General features: G+C 44.0%; 1 protein-coding gene across 1 annotated transcript in view; it reads left to right on the top strand.

Moving 5' to 3' along the window:
• The first annotated feature begins 4,524 nt into the window (after positions 1 to 4,524).
• The window catches only part of LOC139473764 (beta-3 adrenergic receptor-like), a 63,189-nt gene continuing 50,581 nt past the window's right edge, over positions 4,525 to 17,132 (top strand). The window contains exon 1 of the mRNA XM_071256518.1: positions 4,525 to 4,662. The gene's annotated coding sequence lies outside the window, so the exon portion shown is untranslated. The remainder of the gene's footprint in view (positions 4,663 to 17,132) is intronic.

The raw sequence follows: 17,132 nt of genomic DNA, 5'->3' as shown, positions 1-17,132 counted from the left end.
CCGACCTTGCAGTAGCATGTCTACTCACACGAAACTAATAGTCGTTGATTCAAACACGAACCCGCAAGACCTTTGAATAAACTGCCGATTCTTTCGCCACCATTATCCTTTCCGTAATCTACAAGGCGTTTCTATAAAATGCAGAATAACACTTTTTTGCAATAATTACTTCTGATCCCGCGTGCCAAGTAGACAAAACATATTATTGCATCAAGAAACATCTACTTTTGTTTCATTTCCGACCAATATTCTGAGGACATCCCATTAGGGGTCGCGTAAGAACGTCCTTTCATCCGACCAATCAGAGCGTCGCTTACCAGATCATGAAAGTGACAGTCTGATTTCTAATCATGCAACCTCGAAAACTTTAACACGGGGTATTCCGAGCGATAAATACGGGCTTAACGACTGAATCCATGCAATCAAGACCATATATTAGCCCTTCCAGAATGTTCTTTTGTTCAGGTTTCAAATCTTTAAGCGAGAATTTGTCAAAATATGTTTCGAAGCACTGTCGCCAATTTGAAATTAGTGCCGTAAAGCACGAGAAAGCTGGCTAATGTCGATTTCTTGTCAGCCATTCCATTGGTCGGTCAGAGTTCGTGAAAGGTCGGTCTGATGTGACCCGTAATGGGATGTCCTCAGATCTTAGTTTAGCGATAGCGAGAACTAAGATCTGATTTTAATGAGATTGATTTCCGACAAACTTTCCGACCCAATCACAGAACCTGCCATTTTGCATTCCACTGATCTTTTTGCGCTGATCACAATATCAAATCAAGATATTACATGCAAAATGACATTTCCCCAGGTGAATATTAAACTAAACGATGTGCGAGTTTCTGATTATTGTTTATTTGTTTATGTGTTGTTTAACGCCGCAGTTTTTGTATTGTATTAAAACGAACGCACATGTATTGAGTAGATTAAAATGTCTTTTCAAACTAAAACTATGTTGACCAAGAGCGGAAATGTTTGATCATCCGAGATGCGAAGTACTATCTTGTATAGCTGCTGCAACGTGATGCTGCTTCAAGAGAGTTATATTGGCATCGTGTGTTTATTGCGTGGTGACTTGATACAGACAAGAATACAAACACATTACCCTCCTTCTAAACGTTGCAAATGATCAAATTATGTTGACTGGCTGTATGTGAAATATAAGTCTACATACGGACTGTAAAGAGTTTTTGAAACTGTTTTACCATCCATCTTTCTGAGAGGTGATCATCTTCCGCAGAGTAAATGTTCAAATTTGTGCAAGGGAGAAATTGCTGCTCCCTTTTAAACAGGGGGTATTAATGTACACGCTTTCGTTGTCAGTGAATATTAACTTCTTCCTTTTGAAAGGCGAGTGTATTAAATTCGTGTACAGAAGCTCTTCCTTGAAACCAGAGATTTAAATAAGCATACAGTGTGAAGTGATACAGGGGTGTAGGGTGAAGTGATACAAGGGTGTATGGTGAAGTGATACAGGGGTGTGGGGTGAAGTGATACAAGGGTGTATGGTGAAGTGATACAGGGGTGTGGGGTGAAGTGATACAGGGGTGTAGGGTGAAGTGATACAGGGGTGTGGGGTGAAGTGATACAGGGGTGTGGGGTGAAGTGATACAGGGGTGAAGTGATACAGGGGTGTGGGGTGAAGTGATACAGGGGTGTAGGGTGAAGTGATACAGGGGTGTAGGGTGAAGTGATACAGGGGTGTGGGGTGAAATGATACAGGGGTGTAGGGTGAAGTGATACAGGGGTGTAGGGTGAAGTGATACAGGGGTGTAGGGTGAAGTGATACAGGGATGTGGGGTGAAGTGATACAGGGGTGAAGGGTGAAGTGATACAGGGGTGAGGGGTGAAGTGATACATGGTGAAGTGATACAGGAATGTAGGGTAAAGTGATACAGGGGTGTAGGGTGAAGTGATACAGGGGTGTAGGCTGAAGTGATACAGGAATGTAGGGTGAAGTGATACATGGTTTTAGGGTGAAGTGATACAGGGGTGTAGGGTGAAGTGATACAGGGGTGTAGGGTGAAGTGATACAGGGGTGTAGGGAGAAGTGATACAGGGGTGAAGTGATACAGGGGTGAAGAGTGAAGTGATACAGGGATGTAGGGTGAAGTGGTACAGGGGTGAAGTGATACAGGGGTGTGGGGTGAAGTGATACAGGGGTGCGGGGTGAAGTGATACAGGGGTGTAGGGTGAAGTGATACAGGGGTGTATGTTGAAGTGATACAGGCGTGTAGGGTGAAGAGATACAGGGGTGTATGTTGAAGTGATACAGGGGTGTAGGGTGAAGTGATATAGGAGTGTAGGGTGAAGTGATACAGGGGTGTGGGGTGAAGTGATACAGAGGTGTATGTTGAAGTGATACAGGGGTGTGGGGTGAAGTGATACATGGGTGTAGGGTGAAGTGATACAGGGGTGTCGGGTGAAGTGATACAAGGGTGTATGGTGGGGGTGATACAGGGGTGAAGGGTGAAGTGATACAGGGGTGTAGGGTAAAGTGATACAGGGGTGAAGGGTGAAGTGATACAGGGGTGTAGGGTGAAGTGATACAAGGGTGTATGGTGAAGTGATACAGGGGTGTGGGGTGAAGTGATACAAGGGTGTATGGTGAAGTGATACAGGGGTGTGGGGTGAAGTGATACAGGGGTGTAGGGTGAAGTGATACAGGGGTGTGGGGTGAAGTGATACAGGGGTGTGGGGTGAAGTGATACAGGGGTGTGGGGTGAAGTGATACAGGGGTGTAGGGTGAAGTGATACAGGGGTGTAGGGTGAAGTGATACAGGGGTGTGGGGTGAAGTGATACAGGGGTGTGGGGTGAAGTGATACAGGGGTGAAGTGATACAGGGGTGTGGGGTGAAGTGATACAGGGGTGTAGGGTGAAGTGATACAGGGGTGTGGGGTGAAGTGATACAGGGGTGTGGGGTGAAGTGATACAGGGGTGAAGTGATACAGGGGTGTGGGGTGAAGTGATACAGGGGTGTAGGGTGAAGTGATACAGGGGTGTAGGGTGAAGTGATACAGGGGTGAAGGGTGAAGTGATACAGGGGTGAAGAGTGAAGTGATACAGGGGTGTAGGGTGAAGTGATACAGGGGTGAAGTGATACAGGGGTGTAGGGTGAAGTGATACAGGGGTGAAGTGATACAGGGGTGTGGGGTGAAGTGATACAGGGGTGAAGGGTGAAGTGATACAGGGGTGTAGGGTGAAGTGATACAGGGGTGAAGGGTGAAGTGATACAGGGGTGAAGGGGGAAGTGATACAGGGGTGAAGAGTGAAGTGATACAGGGGTGTAGGGTGAAGTGATACAGGGGTGAAGGGTGAAGTGATACAGGGGTGAAGAGTGAAGTGATACAGGGGTGTAGGGTGAAGTGATACAGGGGTGAAGTGATACAGGGGTGTGGGGTGAAGTGATACAGGGGTGAAGGGTGAAGTGATACAGGGGTGTGGGGTGAAGTGATACAGGGGTGAAGGGTGAAGTGATACAGGGGTGAAGGGGGAAGTGATACAGGGGTGAAGAGTGAAGTGATACAGGGGTGTAGGGTGAAGTGATACAGGGGTGAAGGGTGAAGTGATACAGGGGTGAAGAGTGAAGTGATACAGGGGTGTAGGGTGAAGTGATACAGGGGTGAAGGGTGAAGTGATACAGGGGTGAAGGGGGAAGTGATACAGGGGTGAAGAGTGAAGTGATACAGGGGTGTGGGGTGAAGTGATACAGGGGTGTAGGGTGATGTGAACGTGGGTTGTAGGTTTGCACGTACTTTGCAACACCGTGGACTGGCACAATGAATTGCATGGCGTATCGTCACAAGGTCACAGTGATCGTTCTTCCCCTGTCGCCCGGGGTTGCGTCCCGGGGTTTCCCTGTCAAACTTAAAACGTACATTAATGAGCCATTTTATCTATATTTACTACAGAATCTTCAAAAGCGCTTGTATTGTGTACGGAATACAAACCTTTCCCTTAGTTTAGAGGTAAATCTATCCCTTCAGCTTTCATTAATTCAATAGAACATTTAATACCTCCTTAATTTGAAGACTATTGAACAGTTAAAGAGTTCTGATAGTTCGGGGGCGGTGGATTAGCCGAGTGATTAAAGCGTTAGTTAGTCACGCTCAAGGCCCGGGTTCGATTCCCCACATAAGTACAATGTGTGAAGCCAATTTCTGGCATCCCCCGCGGTGATATTGCTGGAAAATCCAACTCAAACTGATAGTTCGAAACAAACAGGGGGTCGATATTAGACAATAACATCTATACGATTTTACAGGACCAGGAACATACATCATTTTAAGTTATATATCGAGTAAATTGAAATCAGGCTTCTGAATACTTTCCTTGATGGACGGTAGGACAGTCACAACAGTGTCTGCAAAAAAAACAACGTCAGTCTAAGGTTACCATGATTCTGCAGTACAAGAGCGAGCTTCGGGCAGGACGAACGTTCGTCCTGACGCTGATAGGGAACCGGTGGACCATGAGCAGTGGTATAAACTCCATATAAACGTCGGATCCAGCTTGAACACAACTCGGCCTGTGTTACAGAAAAACACCTGCATTCCATATCGTGTCCGTCACGACTGTTTGTTGTCACCATCCGAGTCGGGATTAACTGTCACAGGACTGCTCTAGCTGGACCCGCTAGGTGCACACTGACTGAATCACAGGTAAATACGCTACTAGTTATCGTGACTCAACTTTTGATAATTTCTTTATTGATATATGTAAAATGTCATAAACGAAATGTGTGATTTCCTTAGTTTTATTAGATAGTCAGACCAAGAGACTTAAGACTCCCAGACTGCGGGGAAGCTGACACTAAATACTATGACGAAGCATGAATGATCAAGAATGTGTGTTCATCATGTGAGATAGTCGTGTTGGGGGATGTGTAGTCGTGTGATGGATAGTACCCCGGTAGTAGCCATCACATAGACTAACTACATACAGGCTTTGTAGGTTCACGACGTTTTTCAGGGGATCCGGGTGCTCGGTATGTAATGTGTATCAGATGGCGCTGAATAAGTCCTCGGTATGTTGGTTGGTTTGTTGTTTAACGTCGCACTCAGCAATATTCCAGCTGTAAGACGCCGGTCTGTAAATAATCGAGTCTGGACCAGACAATCCAGTGATTGATATCATGAGCATCGATCCACGCAATTGGGATCGATGACATGTATCAACCAAGTCAGCGAGCCTGACCACCCGATCCCGTCGCCTTTTACGACAAGCATAGCCGCCTTTTACGGCAAGTATGGGTTGCTGAAGACCTATTCTACCCCGAATCTTCACGGGTCCCTGTATGTGTATGTAATGTGTATCAGATGGCGCTGAATAAGTCCTCTCTGTGCGATGTGGATCAGGTGGCTAAAATGGCTGTTGAACATTTAACTACCTGAGTAGTCCCAGTGCTACTCTGCCTGGGTGTACTGAACTTATAAAGAAAATCTCACCCAAGTCTGTTGACATCAACTTTATCAACACGAGTCGCTGAAAGTGTTAAACTCCGATGCTTGCCGACAAGAGTTGACATGTTTGATATCAAAATGCACGTGGGTGGGATTCTGTTTGTAATCCAAAATTATTCTTCCAAATGTTTCAGTTTGTAAACGGTAATACTCAGTGTCCTCGATGTAAAAAGCAAATCTATCCAGCTTAATTAAGAGGCATAGAGATTATGGATGTCATTCGATTGTAGCAGATGACGTCACACAATGATCTGCAAAACATTGCGATGCAGTTTCAGTGTAGGAGTCCTTATTCGATTGATCTCATCCAAGCATTATCTCCGGTGAAAGCCTGTGAATAATTGTCTGAACCAGAAAAACCAGTGATTGAAGCATGCACACGCCATTGGGTAATGACTAAACACCGTTAGTTTCAGAGTTAGGACGGCAGATCGTCATTTAGGCTGGCCGTCACCACCAGGGTGAGCTCGGGATGCTTCTAACAGAGTTGGCGGTGAGCTGCTTCTTGCACGGCGACAACTGACCCATGAAGATCCGGGATAGAATAGGTCTTCAACAACCCATGTTTGCCGTAAAAGGCGACTATGCTTGTCGTAAGAGGCGATTAACGGGATCGGGTGTTCAGACTTGGATGATGCATGTTATCGTATCCAAATTATGTTGATCAGTGCTCATAATGTCAATCACTGGATTGTCTGGTCCAGACTCGATTATTTACAGACCGTCGTCATACAGCTGGACTAGTGCGGCGTTAAACAGACAAACAAACACATTTAACACGCGACGACTGGGTTTAAAGCGGGTCCGACATGCGAATGAATGAAACATACGAGTGCAACTAAAGTAATGTTTCCGTTGCTATAATTCCAGTTCAGAAATAAAACAAAATGTGTTTATAGAACTCCCCGTAGTGTGGCACAGATGACTGATAAACTAAACCACAAAACCGCAGTTGTAATATATCCTTCGGCCAGATTGAGATCTTCGGTAGACAACTTCAGCGAACATTAACACACGCTAATCACTGATAACACTCCCCAGGGCAGGTTAGATAAGTGGAATAAATTACATCTTGTGCAAGTCACGTGCCGAACTAAAACATTGACACGGGAGAATCGAAACATGGAACTGTATTTCACAATACTAGAGTTAACATACCCCACCCTTAATTTCAGAGTTGGTATTTGATGTATTGATCTTTGAACACCCACATTTTTCTTTTTTCCTTTTTCTTTTCGTTCTCGATCATTAAACAAGGGCGCATCCAACATTTTCAAATGGAGGGGTCCGTTCCAGCATTTGTAAAAGGAACGAGTCCAAAATATCAAAATCCTCTCTCAGTCAATTTTACTGCCTACAACATACCACATTTGGTCTTCAAAAGATGTGTGTGTGGGTGGGTTGTGGGTTGTGTGGGGGTAGGGTGGGTTGTGGGGTGGGTGGGTGGAGGTAGGGTGGGTTGTGGGGTGGGTGGGTTGTGGGGTGGGTGGAGGTAGGGGGGGGTTGGGTTGTGTCCTCTGGTTCCGCCTATGTTATACGTCCCCACAGAATATGATATCATTGCGGTCATTATAAGCGCTGGTCGGGTTGGGGAAGCTGATCTGTCTGGTAACGTTATGTGTATGTGAGATAGCAACCATGCGACCACGTCAACTACTGTGCTACCCTCAGCATCTAAATGTAAAGTAAACAAGGGGCCTCTGTCCTGATGTCATCGCAGCCTCGCGACATATGCTGTCACGATTATGCTAATGAAGTAATAAATGATTATTACAACACAGGCATACTGTGACATTAGCATGATTCACGCGTGATCGTACAGTGTCACCCGGCAGAGAGTGTCGTCTGCTGTGATTGTTGTACCTGGTCACGCCGTCATTGAGGGGACGAAGGTGAAAATTGTCTCCATTTATCACCACAAGAAGCTGATGTTTAAACGCATCTCACAGTAATGAATCACGTGCTGTGTGGCATAACACACGTCTGCCATAAAAGAATTGCAGCACGACACTCCGATTCTGACGTGCACTTCTCGCTTATCCACGTGGGAAAACGTGAGATGAACATCATCATGTGCAAGGTGATAATTACTTTTGATAACACAGTGTATGGTCTAAAAACAGGCTAATAGGATATTCTCTTGATTTTCATTCTCAATTGTCAAATAACATGAGATTTGAAAACTTAATTCAGTACCCGGAAGCTTTAAACGACATGACGAATGATTCCGAATGATCAAATCAACAGCAGTTTCAAATTCAAAAGAAATAATTATTTTTTTTTAGTTTTAATTTCTATTGATTTAGCCAGAATCAAACTCAGACTAGAGTTGAGTGTGTCATGTAATACATGATAATTGAGGATGCTCGAGGTATGACATCAGAGGATAATCGAAGTGTTTTACAGGGAGAAATAGGGGGTCGTGTTTTTCGCAGTTGTAGAACGAGGACGACATCGCGCGATCGCCATGGAGGCACGTACTGTAAGAGTCAACGCACGAGGACCTATTACGTAATTACCCTCATTTACAAATATAACACAACACGTGATAGTATAACCAGGCCCACGTGCAGTACAAAATACCATGTAGACGTAGCCGATAAATCAACGTTACGAGGACAGGGTACATTTAAAACACAATGGTATAGATCCGGGAGGGAGACACGGGCAGATATATATACACCTTGTTTTACGAACATTTCCCTCCTTGTCTTACACAAGTTGTCACTGAACGTCTGTCTTACCATTAACCCGGGGTCACCTGGTCTTAAATATAAGTCATTATCCCTACGTCAGAACTCTGTGTCAGCGCGCTTCAGTAGGCAGGTAGGCAAACAGATATGATCTCAGCACTACACCTCGAAGCCAAAACAGCCTGAGGGTGCGGAGAATACATTATTTGTTGTAAGTCAAAGGTAAATTGGTGTCATTAAGTGATGTAGATGATGTTGATAGTGTGTTAAGGGGCTGCAAGCGTTGCTCTGTGTCCTTCTGTAACAGGCGATATGAGAGGCTGGGTGAATCTGTACGCCGAAGGTAGCTTTTATATGACAGAGGTCACGGTAATCGGATCTGAGCCGAACAAACCACTGGTTGATATAAGGGCTGGGACGAGTCTAAATTTACTACCCGGGTACCCACCACCCTATTACCGGACCCTACCCGGTTACTCGTATATATTTATAGATAAGTACAAACTGGCCGTACAAACGTTTGACCGTAGCCCTGGCAAAATGTATTTAGATACACGTGTAAAACGATCTAGTCATGCATACACTGAAGTTCACTGCATGAAGTTTTATCTTTATTCAAACATATAAAAGTCAGAAGGAATGGGTGCATTGTCAGAAAGATGTGGGAACATTAGCGACTTGTAGACAGTGTAACCATAGAGTTTTAGATCATTTTTGTCATCGAACAATATATCACGTGACTAACCACGGGTCCAGATAGGCCTGTGGGTACCCGAGTCCTACTAAGGACCCACCCGACCTGAGTACCCGAGTTACCCCAGTTGATATTGTAAACAATGAGGTCTGTACATGTCTGTACTTGTTCGAATATCAGCACTGCTGCACTCTTAGACGTAGTTATTTTATACAGTGTTGGGGACCGCCTCCGTGGTCTAGTGGTAGAGCCTCCGCCCGGAGAGCGGAAGGTCCGCGGTTCGATCCCCGGCCGCGTCATATCAAAAGACGTTAAAGATGGTCTTTGTTGTTACCCTGTCTGGCGCTCGGCATTAAGGACTGGTGAACAAGGACTGGTCGGCTGTGTCTGAGTGGGGTATTCATGTTAAACTGCGGCATGGTATCTCAGTGAGCTAGCACTATAAATCGGCATCAGTCCGGACCAGTACAAGCAGCCACACACACACACACGTGCATGCACGTCGCTATATAAGTGCAATAATCTTGGACGCGACGTTAAACCCAATTTCACCTCACCTCACCTTATACAATGTTGACGTCTATTGTATACCTAACCGACCGTGCAAAATAACGTATATACATGAAAATTCGATTTGACCAAAAGAGTACAAACGTTATTAGGCTGAAGGTCCAAAACACAAAACACAATTGTGTTTCACGTATAGCTTTTGATTATTTGTTGTTTAACACCGCACTCAGCAATATATGAGCTATATGACGGCGGTCTGTACATAATCGAATCTGGACCAGACAGTCCAGTGATTGACATCACGAGCATCGATCTTCTCAACTGGGATAAGATGACATACATCAACTACGTCAGTGAGCCTAACGACCCAGCAAAGTCGCTTTTTACGGAAGCATGTATTGCTGAAGACCTGTTATATCCCGGATCTTCACGCATAACTACCACCAAACATGGGCGTATACCATCTGTTGCCCGAGTGTATTTTAGTATGTATATATGCCTCGATGCTTGTACTCTTGTCTGTGGTTGGTTCATTGACCCCCCTCCCCCCCACCCCACCCCCACAAGGTCTAGAACTGATAATTTTCATCTAGTTTGTACCCTGTAGCCTATATTTGATATACTTAGATCAACCAGAAAAAAACTATCTTGCCACATTCGTCTATCATCTGCATATTGGGTTTTCACTCCAGGATGGTTAATCTGCTTGCAAATGTCTTGTGATAACTATATTTCTGGCATCTCCAAATGATGTTTTGCCAGTAAAGATTATCTTCCATGATAGACCGTCTTTTCCACAGGACCTTCTGCTATAAAGATATGCACAAGTAAGATACACTACTGAACTGCATGTACGGAATGGTGTCGAATGGTTATCGTATTTCGAGGTAACTGCTATTATAAACTTATTAGGGGGCACGGGGCTATTCGCTGTGCAGAGTTGCGCCTCTTGGGCAGCCAAGAAACCAATGATTGTGGGTTTGAATCCCGGTTCGCCCCGATTATGTTTCTAGGTTTGTCAGCACCATACCCGTGCTCCTGGGTTTCACCGAAGTGGTAAACGTCTGAGACCTGTATCACTTCGGGCTTTCCACCCCCACATTAAACTGACGCACCGCGATATAACTGGAATACTGTTAAAAGTGGCGTTAAACACATCTCACTCACTCACTATAAACGTATTGCCACGTTAGCCTGCAGTACTGTTGATATTTTGCTATCTCAACGTAACTTGTGAGAGGTACTACTTTCAAACGAGACCTGCTCAGAGGTTTTACATTTGAATTGTGTACACAATCTTTTAATATGCGTCTCACATTCAATGGTTAAAAGTCACATTTCATCACCTGAAAATTCCATTACGTTAATCGACCCGCAGCCTGAAATACCATGTTTAGTATTGTAACCCACTGAGCAACCACGGCAGGTGATGAAAGGGTGTTCAATCTTACGTGTCATGACTTCAGTTGTCTCATGCTGCACGTGGTCTTTCTCTCGCCCACTGCCATTAAATTAGTTTTATACCGCGACTACTGTATTGTTTCACTCGATTCTTATTCTTTCTGGTATTTCTTGCATTTTGACGGATAAAACGCTCCTCCTCGGTGTCGGTTGAAAATAGAAAACCTCCAGGTCGGAAATATCACTCGGCGTGGTTGAAAGTTCTGTAAAAAAAAAGATTTTAGAATCACTCAACGATCAGCTAAGTCAAGGAAATTTGACAGTGATGACATCATGGTACTTTGATAACAATAAATTAGATTATGCTTAAAAATATAATTACTGCGTGCACGGTTGTCAGTTTGCTGATGTAAATGGTTCCAGTGTTACAAATAATAAGCACCAACGTCTTAGGTGTAGGAGACCGCCTCCGTGGTCTAGTGGTAGAGCGTCCTTCTGGAGAGCGGAAGTTCCCGGATCCTTCCTCGGCCGCGTCTTACCAAAAGCTGGTACACGTTGTACAGATCGCACGAAGAGACTTTGGTTTTGACTGTTTTAACCTCTTTTATGCACTGTTAAGCCTCTTTAAACATTTACATTCGTTACCCTTTTTCACTATGAAAGTTTCTGTGAATAAAACATCCCATAAAATTACATTCATTACTATTATGTTGTGGCATTTTTAATAATATCAACATTATTTTGTTAATTGTGGGAAGAAATATGAAAAAAATATTTCTTTACACCAACTCCAACATTTGCACAGAGGTTTCTTTAATCTTAGTCCAGCAGTGACAGGTGAACTGATTTACAGAACATTTGAAGTCATTTGACAACCACATCAACGCCAGTGATAGCCTTGAGACAATTTGTTTGTAACAAGCTATGATGTGGACGTTCTACTGTATAGCCCTATCGGGCGTGAGTACAACCCTAGCTTGCCATACACACTGTTGTTAATATGTTTCATAAATGAATTCGCCACAGAGATGCAAAATTGTTGCCAACATGGGATATTGGTAACACAAGAAATAATGGACATTATGCTCCTTCTCTTTGCTGATGATGTTGTCATTTTTTCCTATTCTGTAAATGGCTTGCCAAAACAGTTAAATGTGTTAAAGAGTTACTGTTTAAAATGGAGGCTTGAAGTAAATCTGATTAAAGCCCATGCTGTAGTTTTTAGAAAAGGTGGTATTGTTGCAAAACATGAAAAGTGTTTTCCTGGTTCGTCACCCTTGAGTGTAGTCACTTACTATAAATATTTAGGTCTTATGTTCTCCTCTAGATTGTCCTGGTCTATGGCATGTAAGCAATTAGCTGTTCAGGCGTCGAAAGCCATTATGCATCTACATAATTTATTCAGGAAAAATAGTTGCGTGTCTTTTTTCACAGCATGTACCATTTTTGAAGGCAAAATTATGCCTTTACTCTTGTATGGTTCTGAAATATGGGGTGCTAAGTATTACGCTGCAATTGAAAAAGTTCACACTTCATTTTTCCAATGTTTTCTAGGTGTTGGTAAGGTTGCTTCAAACAAGGCAATCCTTGGTGAAAAGGACCGTGGTATTATTTTTGTAGCCAGCCAATTAAGGGTAATTAAGTATCGGATTACATTACTTAGAATGATGCCTGCAGTGTTACTAAATGTTAAAGGTACTTGATGATAATGGTAAAAATAATTGGGTTTCAGATGTGAGAAATCTGTTATTTGTTAGTGGCTTTTCATATGTATGGATTTTCCAAGATTTGGGAGATCCACAGTTATTTTTATATTCATTTAAGCAAAAACTAAAGGATATTTTTTGTCAACAGTAGCACCAAAGTATTTCTGAATCACTTTATCTTAGCAATTACAGCAAAGTAAAATCATTGTTACAAAATGAAAGATATTTAACGTGTTTAAATGACAAAAGTTTAATCAGAGCTTATTGTAAACTTATGTAAATGTATGTCGCAGGTCCAAAGACGGTCATATTGTGAACTCTATTTGTACAAACTGTTCATCCGGAGAAGTAGAGGATGAATACCATGTCTTACTAATATGTGAAACGTATTGCCATCTAAGGTATAAATTTCTCCCCAAGTTGCAAGGTATTTTTAAAGACCCTCAGTTAATGACAATTCTGCTAAACTCTGAAAATCCTGATATGATCCGTGCTGTTTCTGTGTTCTTAAAACATGTCTTTAAAATGAGGAATGTGTAACTTCGTTTAAAATCTAATCATGTACATTCAATCTGCATTGTACTATGGGCCTTGATGCCCAAATTACTGAATAAATTGTCTGTCTGTCTGTCTGTCTGTCTGTCTGTCTGTCTGCCCTACACACTGTGCACCTCTACGATTACACAACCAGTGCTAAATGGTATTCCAATCATTGAAGAAGATCCATGTTTGTGTTGTGAGGACTGGCAATGGTTATCGCTTCTATATCACTACAAAATGCCTAATTGATGACATCTTGCAGTCGGTCAGTCTCGTTCAACGCGTAAAGTCGCTCAGTAGTTGTTTAGGCTGCATTGCTATCAAAGGGAAGTTAGACTTTTTGATAAATTGATTGTTGAAAATAAAAGTGAGAAACATAGTTTTTTCCTACCAATAATACCAACAAACAAAACTGGGCACATATATAACTCGGCTCTTCAAAACAACGTCAGTTGCCATGTACATCGTCAACAGATAGCAGAGTCTGCTTCCTTTGACGCTGGAATTCTATTTATATTTTTATTGGCAAAAAGAAATATCCGAGGCCTCAGAACTAGTTCCTGTTTTAGTCGTATATCGCTGCTTCGACGGTGTTCTGAAGGAAGAAAGACAGGACAATTTCCTTTGCTTCAAGTGACAACATGGCATTCAAATCCACCTTGCTTCAAGTGGCAACATGGCATTCAGGTCCACCTTGCTTCAAGTGGCAACATGGCATTCAGGTCCACCTTGCTTCAAGTGGCAACATGGCATTCAGATCCACCTTGATTCAAGTGGCAACATGACATTCAGGTCCACCTTGCTTCAAGTGGCAACATGGCATTCAGGTCCACCTTGCTTCAAGTGGCAACATGGCATTCAGGTCCACCTTGCTTCAAGTGGCAACATGGCATTCAGGTCCACCTTGCTTCAAGTGGCAACATGGCATTCAGGTCCACCTTGCTTCAAGTGGCAACATGGCATTCAGATCCACCTTGCTTCAAGTGGCAACATGGCATTCAGGTCCACCTTGCTTCAAGTGGCAACATGGCATTCAGATCCACCTTGCTTCAAGTGGCAACATGGCATTCAGGTCCACCTTGCTTCAAGTGGCAACATGGCATTCAGGTCCACCTTGCTTCAAGTGGCAACATAGCATTCAGGTCCACCTTGCTTCAAGTGGCAACATGGCATTCAGGTCCACCTTGCTTCAAGTGGCAACATGGCATTCAGGTCCACCTTGCTTCAAGTGGCAACATGGCATTCAGATCCACCTTGCTTCAAGTGGCAACATGACATTCAGGTCCACCTTGCTTCAAGTGGCAACATGGCATTCAGGTCCACCTTGCTTCAAGTGGCAACATGGCATTCAGGTCCACCTTGCTTCAAGTGGCAACATGGCATTCAGGTCCACCTTGCTTCAAGTGGCAACATGGCATTCAGGTCCACCTTGCTTCAAGTGGCAACATGGCATTCAGATCCACCTTGCTTCAAGTGGCAACATGGCATTCAGGTCCACCTTGCTTCAAGTGGCAACATGGCATTCAGATCCACCTTGCTTCAAGTGGCAACATGGCATTCAGGTCCACCTTGCTTCAAGTGGCAACATGGCATTCAGGTCCACCTTGCATCAAGTGGCAACATGGCATTCAGGTCCACCTTGCTTCAAGTGGCAACATGGCATTCAGGTCCACCTTGCTTCAAGTGGCAACATGGCATTCAGATCCACCTTGCTTCAAGTGGCAACATAGCATTCAGGTCATGTTGGACAGTTTTGTTGGCACCCAGCTGAAATAGACGTTAACGACTCTCATTGTAATTGTGTATTTGGTGCAATGACTCACCGTAATTGTGTACTGGGACTAACAGGACTATTGTAGCTCACACACGCAGGTCTACGGTTGTCGTAGAGCTCACGTCGCTAATGGAACATGCCTCTGTAACATGGAAGATAACGCTACCAGGGAGCATTATGTTAGGTATCCAAAATTGCACTTGCTGCTTAATTATGGCCTGTGGCTAGAATTGCAACAACACTACTATGTACATATAGTGTTTACACAAAATACACCATTCTTTCTCAATACACAGCCACAGTCTGAGTTAGGTGAGCTAATGTTCACTCTCATTCAAAAAGCACATTAAAAGTTAAAACCTTATCAAGATGAAAACCATCACGTGTGTAAACGCGACTCTCAAATAAAACCCCAATGCAACAATAATTTGAGGTAATACCTAATGCAAACCAAACGAAAATTGTTCGTATGTCAATAGACGGGACATGTTGATCACTCATTCAGAATGTATTATTCAAGCATAATGAGATTTGTATCTCCGTCTGTCTTTTACGAGCTCAGTAAATGTCAGGAATCAAAATTGTTATGGAAACCAGACTGTTTGTTATATCAAGGAAGACATTTATCATGAGACGTGGTCCGCGTTATGAAGCGCGACTGTTTCCCCCAAGGAGTGCGAAGCACTTAACTATATCCACTATCACTCGAAACTCGATAGTTGTATTGGTTTATTCGCCTGGTGGTCTGTAGTTCTTACTAGCCGGTTCAGCCTTCGTCTTTAGTGTCAGTGACGTCATCACATGATGAAGGTTGCAGGTAACACAAGGATGTTCCATGTCATCGGCCCAGGCTCGCTGTCTACATCAAATCAATTACTGTGTTAGCTAATAGTGTATCTAAGAGCACATGCTTACACGTGAATATGGACCATATGTGTTCATCACCTGTCTGACAGTAGACCCAGCTGGGCATGGTCTGTACGTGTTCATCACCTGTCTGAGTATTGGCACATCTTGGCATGGTCTGTACGTGTTCATCACCTGTCTGAGTGTTGGCACATCTTGGCATGGTCTGTACGTGTTCATCACCTGTCTGAGTGTTGGCACATCCTGGCATGGTCTGTACGTGTTCATCACCTGTCTGAGAAGGGACACATCTTGGCATGGTCTGTACGTGTTCATCACCTGTCTGAGAAGGGACACATCTTGGCATGGTCTGTACGTGTTCATCACCTGTCTGAGTGTTGGCACATCTTGGCATGGTCTGTACGTGTTCATCACCTGTCTGAGTGTTGGCACATCCTGGCATGGTCTGTACGTGTTCATCACCTGTCTGAGAAGGGACACATCTTGGCATGGTCTGTACGTGTTCATCACCTGTCTGAGTGTTGGCACATTTTAGCATGGTCTTTACGTGTTCATCACCTGTCTGAGTGTTGGCACATCTTGGCATGGTCTGTACGTGTTCATCACCTGTCTGAGAGTAGACACATCTTGGCATGGTCTGTACATGTTCATCACCTGTCTGAGTGTTGGCACATTTTGGCATGGTATTTACGTGTTCATCACCCGCTGAGTGTTGGCACATCTTAGCATGGTCTGTACGTGTTCATCACCTGTCTGAGTGTTGGCACATCTTAGCATGGTCTGTACGTGTTCATCACCTGTCTGAGTGTTGGCACATCTTAGCATGGTCTGTACGTGTTCATCACCTGTCTGAGAGTTGGCACATCTTAGCATGGTCTTTACGTGTTCATCACCTGTCTGAGTGTTGGCACATCTTAGCATGGTCTGTACGTGTTCATCACCTGTCTGAGTGTTGGCACATCTTGGCATGGTCTGACCGTGTTCATCACCTGTCTGAAAGTAGACCCAGCTGGGCATGGTCTGACCGTGTTCATCACCTGTCTGAGTGTTGGCACATCTTAGCATGGTCTGTACGTGTTCATCACCTGTCTGAGTGTTGGCACATTTTGGCATGGTCTGTACGTGTTCATCACCTGTCTGAGTGTTGGCACATCTTAGCATGGTCTGTACGTGTTCATCACCTGTCTGAATGTTGGCACATCTTAGCATGGTCTGTACGTGTTCATCACCTGTCTGAGTGTTGGCACATCTTGGCATGGTCTTTACGTGTTCATCACCTGTCTGAGTGTTGGCACATCTTGGCATGGTCTGACCGTGTTCATCACCTGTCTGAGTGTTGGCACATCTTGGCATGGTCTGACCGTGTTCATCACCTGTCTGAGTGTTGGCACATCTTAGCATGGTCTGTACGTGTTCATCACCTGTCTGAGTGTTGGCACATCTTGGCATGGTCTGACCGTGTTCATCACCTGTCTGAGTGTTGG

The sequence above is a fragment of the Haliotis cracherodii genome, unplaced genomic scaffold, assembly GCF_022045235.1.
Source record: "Haliotis cracherodii isolate W230 unplaced genomic scaffold, xgHalCrac1.p SCAF_1, whole genome shotgun sequence".
NCBI lineage: Eukaryota > Metazoa > Mollusca > Gastropoda > Lepetellida > Haliotidae > Haliotis > Haliotis cracherodii.
This window is presented reverse-complemented; position numbering and strand designations above follow the sequence as displayed.